The sequence below is a fragment of the Myodes glareolus genome, chromosome 3 (genome assembly GCF_982192425.1).
Source record: "Myodes glareolus chromosome 3, mMyoGla1.1, whole genome shotgun sequence".
In the NCBI taxonomy this organism is placed as follows: domain Eukaryota; kingdom Metazoa; phylum Chordata; class Mammalia; order Rodentia; family Cricetidae; genus Myodes; species Myodes glareolus.
This window is the reverse complement of record NC_142028.1, coordinates 29163134-29169920: the sequence shown is the minus strand read 5'-3', so window position 1 is coordinate 29169920 and position 6787 is coordinate 29163134. Positions and strand designations below refer to the sequence as shown.

Below are 6787 nucleotides of genomic sequence, written 5' to 3'. Positions count from 1 at the left end.
GATATATATACCCAGGAGTGGGTTAGCTTGATCACATGGTAGTTGTAATTAGGGACCAGGGGAACATCATAACTGTACTACTTTATATTTTCCCCAACAAGGTGCTCTTTGTGCGGGGTGTTTGTTTCGGCTGACCATCACTGTAATTAGAGTGAGATGGATCATCACCATAGCTTTGCTTTACAATCCCCAGATGCCTAAGAGGCACTGAACACATTTTCACTCGCTTTTGGCCATTTGTATTTGCTCTTTTGAGAAGTTATCTATTGAGGTCATTTGTCCATTTTTTTTCTGATTGGATTACTCTGGCTGGCTTATTGTTGCTGCTGTTTGTTCCTCTGTGTATTTAGAATGTTCCCCTTCCCTTGAATGGACAGTTGAGAAAGTCTTTCTCCCACCTGTAGGCTGTCTTCACCCTGCTGACTGTCTACTTTCAGTGCAGCTCTCCCACTGATAACCTTTTGTATACCATGAAGATAAGTCTTTAACAAGGCACCTTCCAATTGGTTTAATAAAGAGCAGGAGAGAACAGGTGAAATTTTCAGAGAAAGGAAGAGGAGGAAGAATCTGGGTGAGTGAATTTTGTCAGCAGACTCCGAGCAAGTTGGACGTGTCATACTGAGGAGAGGTAGCCGAGTCACATGGCAGAATGTAGATTAAAAAATATGGGTTCGTTAAGTTATAAGAGATAGTTGGAAACAAGCCTAAGCTAAAGTTATAAAGGGCAGGCGATCATAACAATAAGTCTCTATGTCATTACGGGGGAGCTGGTGGTCCCACAAAAGAAAGCCTGACTACATTTGATTGCTACACCCCATTTTCCTCTCTTACCCTCCCCCATTCATTCATAGACCCCTTCCCTTCCCAACAAATATCCTCCGACATCCAAGCCTCTCCTTTTTTAATGATTCATTTAATTTAATTAAGGTTGCTTGTGTGAGCATGGGTGTGGGGTTATCTACTAGTGGTGCGGGAGAATTGTCTGTATTCTGTCAATCATGTATTTTAATAAAACGCTGATTGGCCAGGCAGGCAGTATAGGCGGGAAAGCCAGACAGGAAGTAGAGGTGGAGCAAAGAGACTGGGAGTATTCTGGAAAGCAGGAAGCTCCCTCCGCAGTTCTGCCCAGACCACCGGAGAGGAAAGATGTAAGCTGCCCCGCTGGAAAAGGTACTGAGCCATGTGTTAATGTAGATAATGATAATGGATTAGTATAAGTTATAAGAACTAATAAGTAGCCTGACCTAATGGGCCAATCAGTTTATAATCTTATGGAGTCTTGTGTGTGATTTTCTTTGTTGCTTGCTGGTTGTGGGGTACTGGTTGGGACAGATACCCCAACAAGTCAGCCCTCATGTTACATACTAGAGTGTAGTAATTAATTACTACTGAAAAAAAATCTTAGTCTCCCTCCACAGCAGCTATTTAACCCTGTTATCGTTCCCAGTCCATGAACACAGGACGTACTTCTCCATTAGTATCCTCTTCAGTTTCTTCCTTCAGTGCCACGTAATTCGCATTGCAGAAGACTTTTACATGCTTGCCAATGTTTACTCCTAGGAAGTAATTGGAGCTGTTATGAATAAGACTTACTTTCCATTTCTTTCTCAGTGGTATATCGAAAAGCTACTTATTTACTAGATTGATTCTGTGTCTAGCTGGATCCATCAGTTCTAATAGACTCAGTAGAGATCTATGGTTTTTATAAGTGCAGAAGCCTTACATCTGCAAACGGGGATCAGTTAACTTCTTTCGTTCGTGTTTTATTGTCTGATTGTTCTGAATACAATTTCTAGTACTGTGGTGAATGAGAGCAGCAGTAGAAAATACCACGATTGCACAGCATTCAGATGGCGGCATGGGTCTTTCTGGCTGTTTCTATCAGATCCATAGTAAGAATCATTCACAGTAGTTTAGCCAGCTCCGCATGGCCAGTCCAGTTTCAGGCAGCCAGAGCAAACAGGAACACCCGACTCCAGCAGAGCACAGAAGCGCTGGTGTGCACACAAGGCCCCAGGTCCCTGCCCTTCTCCCTACCTGGTATGTGGAGACACAGCCCCCACCACCACCACAGACCACTCAGGCCAGGGTTCCTGGTGTGTGATGACCTCAGGCATCAGTCGGCTGCTCCAGAGCTACAAGCAGTTGTGTGGATTTCCATCTGCTCTGACCTGGCCATCTGTGACCAGGAAGTCTCTATTCCAAACTCCCATAGTTTCCTTCCCAGTGCAGGTCATACAGAACCTGAGAGCAGACCCTGAAGAACTTCTCACCAGGCTGAATAACAACTGAAAGAGGCTTTCAGCAAGGTGTTCAAAAATACTGATGGCAGGAGCCTGAAAGTAATTGCTAAAAAATACCGACTGAAAAGAGCCAAAGGTGAAACAGAGAACTTTGCGTGAGAAATCATTGTGCCAAATGGTATGAATTCCATCTGAAGGACACTAATTTGTAGCAAATAATGAAAAATCTTGATGGAGGAGCTATAGAAGCTGGTCTCTAGATCATATCACTACCACATTAAGAGAAATACCTAAAGAACATGATGACCTTCATAAAAGAAAATCTATAGAGGTTTTAAATCTATAGAGGTATCAAAGTGGCCAACATTCTGCTGTCTCAACACAGAAGCAAAGCTGAATAATTTGAGAATGGCTGGTCAGCTGACAGAATCCAGATAAAAAGGAAATTTGGGGACACATCCTTCTGGGTGGTACCCCGAGGTCATTAAGACCAGAAGGCAGACGTCTGGGCTCTGGGCACAGCAGCTACAGAACTAGCAAAGGGAGGGGGGGCGCTCATTCTGAGCTGGATGCCATGCAGACTGTGTTTCCAGCACTGAAAGGGTCTTCAATGTCTTAAGAAAAGATTCTCAAGAAATCTCAAGAATGGAGATTCCAGTCACTGTGTTTGAAAAGAAAAGAAAGAAATCCCAACAAAGCCTTCCTCTCTAGGTTTATTGGCAATCATTTCTCCCCTGTTTTCAGGGCTGAAGGAGATGAGGCAGGCATGTGGAGTCCATAGTAGAGCTGAGAGGGCCACTGTCTGGTGGAAGAGTCATGCCCCTGGATCTCTTACACCATGAAGGTACCATGAGGGATCATCCTCCCCCAAGCCACCAGTTCCTATCCAGGGGCACACACAGTCCTAACTCTGACACAGCCGGATGAAGTCTATCAGATAGGGTGGAAATGGTGTCATGGCGCATGCCTGTAGAACCATCATGTAGGAGGGAGGCAGTGCAACCATGAGCTCCACACTAGCCTGGGCTTTATCAGCGAGACCTTTTCAAATAAAATTTAAGGGAATTTTTTTGCTCTTTTTTTAAACTTAAACACATTTTTTATTTTTTAAAAAAGAAAACAAATTATATCTATATATCCCAAGTTTCCACTCCCTCCCCTCCTCCCATTCCCTCCACATATCCTTCCACCCCACCCCCATCCAATCCTCAGAGAGGATAAGGCACATTGCTTTGGGTAAGGTCCAAGGCCCTCCCTGCTATATCTAGGCTAAGCAAGGTATGCATCCAAAGAGAATAGGTTCCCAAAAAGCCAGTACATGCAGTAGGGATAAATCTTGGTGCCACTGCCAGTGTCCCCTCAGTCTGCCCTGGCCATGCAACTGTCAACCACATTCAGAGGGACTAGTTTGGTCCTATGCTTGTTTCTTCCCACTTGGGCTGGAGCTAGTGAGCTCCCATTAGCTCAGGTAAACTGTTCCAGTGGGTAAACCCATCATGGTCTTGACCTCTCTGCTCATATTTTCATTCCTTCCAGTTTTCAACTGAACTTTGGGAACTCAGCCCAGTGCTCCTCTGCAGGTCTCTGCCTCTGTTTTCATCAGTTGTTGGATGAAGGTTCTATGGTGATATTTAAAATAATCATCAGTCTGACTACAGGGCAAGTCAAGATCTGGCCACCTCTCCTATATTGTTTAGGGTCTTAGCTGGGGTCATCCTTGTGGATTCCTGGGAATTTCTCTAGAGTCAGGTTTCTTGCTAACCCTATAATGGCTTCCTCAATCAAGATATCTCTTTCCTTGTTCTCATCGCTGTCCTTGTTCCTTCTCGACTACCCCATTTTCTCAATTTCTCCTCACTCCTCTCCTTCTCCCCGCCTCTTCCCCTTCCACCCTCCCTTCTCCCCTAACCCCCATGCTCCCAATTTTGTCAGGTGATCTTGTCTGTTTCCACTTTCCAGGTGGTTCTATATATGTTTTTCTTAGGGTTCACCTTATTAGCTTCTCTAGGATCATGAACTATAGGCTCAATATGCTTTGTTTATAGCTAGTATTTGTATATAGCTAGTATTATTACGAGTGAGTACATACCATATCATCTTTTTGGGCCTGGGTTACCTCACTCAGGATAATGTTTTTTAATTCCATCCATTTGCATGCAAAATTCAAGATGTCATTGTTTTTTACTGCTGAGTGGCACTCTAATGTGTAAATGTGCCACATTTTCTTTATCCATTCTTCGGTTGAGAAGCATCTAGGTTGTTCCCGGGTTCTGGCTATTACAAATAATGCTGCTATAAACACAGTTGAACAAATACTTTTGTAGTATGATTGAGCATCTTTTGGGTATATGCCCAAGAGTGGTATTGTTGGATTCTGAGGAAGGTTGATTACCAATTTCCTGAGAAACCACCATACTGATTTCCAAAGTGGCTGTACAAGTTTGCATTCCCACCAGCAATGGATGAGTGTTCCCCCTACTCCACATCCTCTCCAGCATAAGCTATCGTTGGTGTTTTTGATTTTAGCCATTCTGACAGGTGTAAGATGGTATCTCAGAGTTGTTTTGATTTGCATTTCCCTGATAGCTAAGGAAGTTGAACATGTCCTTAAGTATCTTTTAGCCATTTGAAATTCTTCTATTGAGAATTAACAATAAATCCACAATTAAACATGTCACAATTTTCTTAAATCTGCATTAATCAAATGACAAGAAAAGCTTTTCCGATGGGTGAGAGTCCAGTGACATTGCTGTTATCCAGGACAAGCTCCAGTCTCTGAGCAGCAGTTAAACCCGTAGGCTGCTCCCATCATAAGTGAAGAGGGGTTTCAGTCACTCCTTATTTTGAGTCTTTCTTCCCTAAGGGGAAACCTTAGGTCTTAGCTCTCAGGTCCAAGATTTTAATGAAAATGAGTTCTATGTCCCAAAGATTAAAACAGTCAAATGTTCAGTCTACATCTCAGCACCAAAGCAAACAGGATTCAGACTGCAGAAAATTGTACTCATCATGCAGCAGGGCCTCTGGGTCTGTGTGTCCCGAGTGTCTGGAAGCTGCTCAGCGTCTGTTTCCCAGAGCAGCATGGCACCCTGCACTGTGATCAGGCATTCCTCTCTGTGGGGGCGGGGAAACCTGACCAAGGACTCCTCTCCAACTCCTCTATGGGGCCTTTGTAACTACGATGTCATCAGGTCTGCCACTCCTTTACTGTATATACAGTCATCCCATCCAGCTTTATTTTCTTTCTGGAAAAAAAAAAAAAACAAAACAAAACACATCCTCAACCCCAAATTAATATAGGGTCGGATCTTTTTATAATTCATTGTAAGGGCGTTTTTACCTTGCCTTAGCAAAGGTCACCTTGGTGCCACCATGGCCGCTCTGTCTGCAGCTTTTATCCTTTTCCGTTGTTTTTAAGGAGCCATGACCTGCTCCACCATTTCTTTCCATTAGTACTATATACGCAGTTCTTTCATTGGAAGAACCATGTGTAAAATTTTTGCATAACATCTTTAAGGGGTCTTTAGCTAAAACATTAGCAAAATATAGTTGTGCAAATTGCAGCATTGATCATCTGGGAAAAGACCATTACTCTGGCCTTTGAATTGAGCAAACACAATTGTCTAGGAATCACTATTTTAAAATTATCAATTAATCTATTGCTTAGTATAAGAAACATTGATCATAATCAATTTTCTACTAAACTATCTCCTAGATTTTATCCTGTTTTTTTTGTATTAGACAAGCTACTGTTTTAAATTAAGAGTTTAATATCTTTTTTTGTTTGCTTCATTTTTTTATCAAGTGAGCAATTTTATTAAAAAAATTAAATAAAAACAAAATAAAAAACAGAAACCAAAACACCAAACGGAAGTTCACACAGGAAGGGAGGTTCCCAGGGTCAGGTTGCCCTCCACCTCCTAAGCATCCTGCTGCTGCACGAACAGGTTGGGGATGGCCTCCATGCCATCCTGTGGGCAGATAAACACCACTGAGGTGTGCGGTACACCATGAACCCCAGCTTGTACTGGTCATCGGGGTCTCACATGTACTCGAAGGTTCTGAGCAGTGGGTCAAACCCTTTCAGGATCCTGTTGGCTTCCCGACCACCCTGGAACTTCACTCGAATGGTCTTGTCAATGCACTTAGACAAGTCCAAGATGCTTTCTTTCTTCTTTTTCTCTTTGTCCTGTGCCATCTTGCCATAACACACCTAAGAGTTTAATATCTTAACTGGAAAAAATAGCAAGGTGCAGTCATAAAAAGCATTCAGTTTTTCATAAAACTGCTGTAAAGTAAGTTTTGTACTTAATACACACACTTGCCATAGCTGAATCATAATTAATATACTGTACTTGCTGATTATTGCATACACTAACCTGTTGATCTATATTCCACCTGCTTGAGAACCTGTTTGGCAGCTTCTATAAGCTCTCTATTGAAAATTGGCTCATTGCTCCATTTAAGAATTTTACTTAGTGGCCCAAGATCTCCCAATAAGAATATTATAACTACGGCTTTAACTATTGTATATCTAATTTAAAGTT

General features: G+C 42.5%; 1 pseudogene; it reads right to left on the bottom strand.

The window, feature by feature from the left end:
* Nucleotides 1-6160: 6160 nt before the first annotated feature.
* On the bottom strand, nucleotides 6161-6438 carry LOC125406888 (U6 snRNA-associated Sm-like protein LSm7 pseudogene; annotated as a pseudogene).
* Nucleotides 6439-6787: the final 349 nt, after the last annotated feature.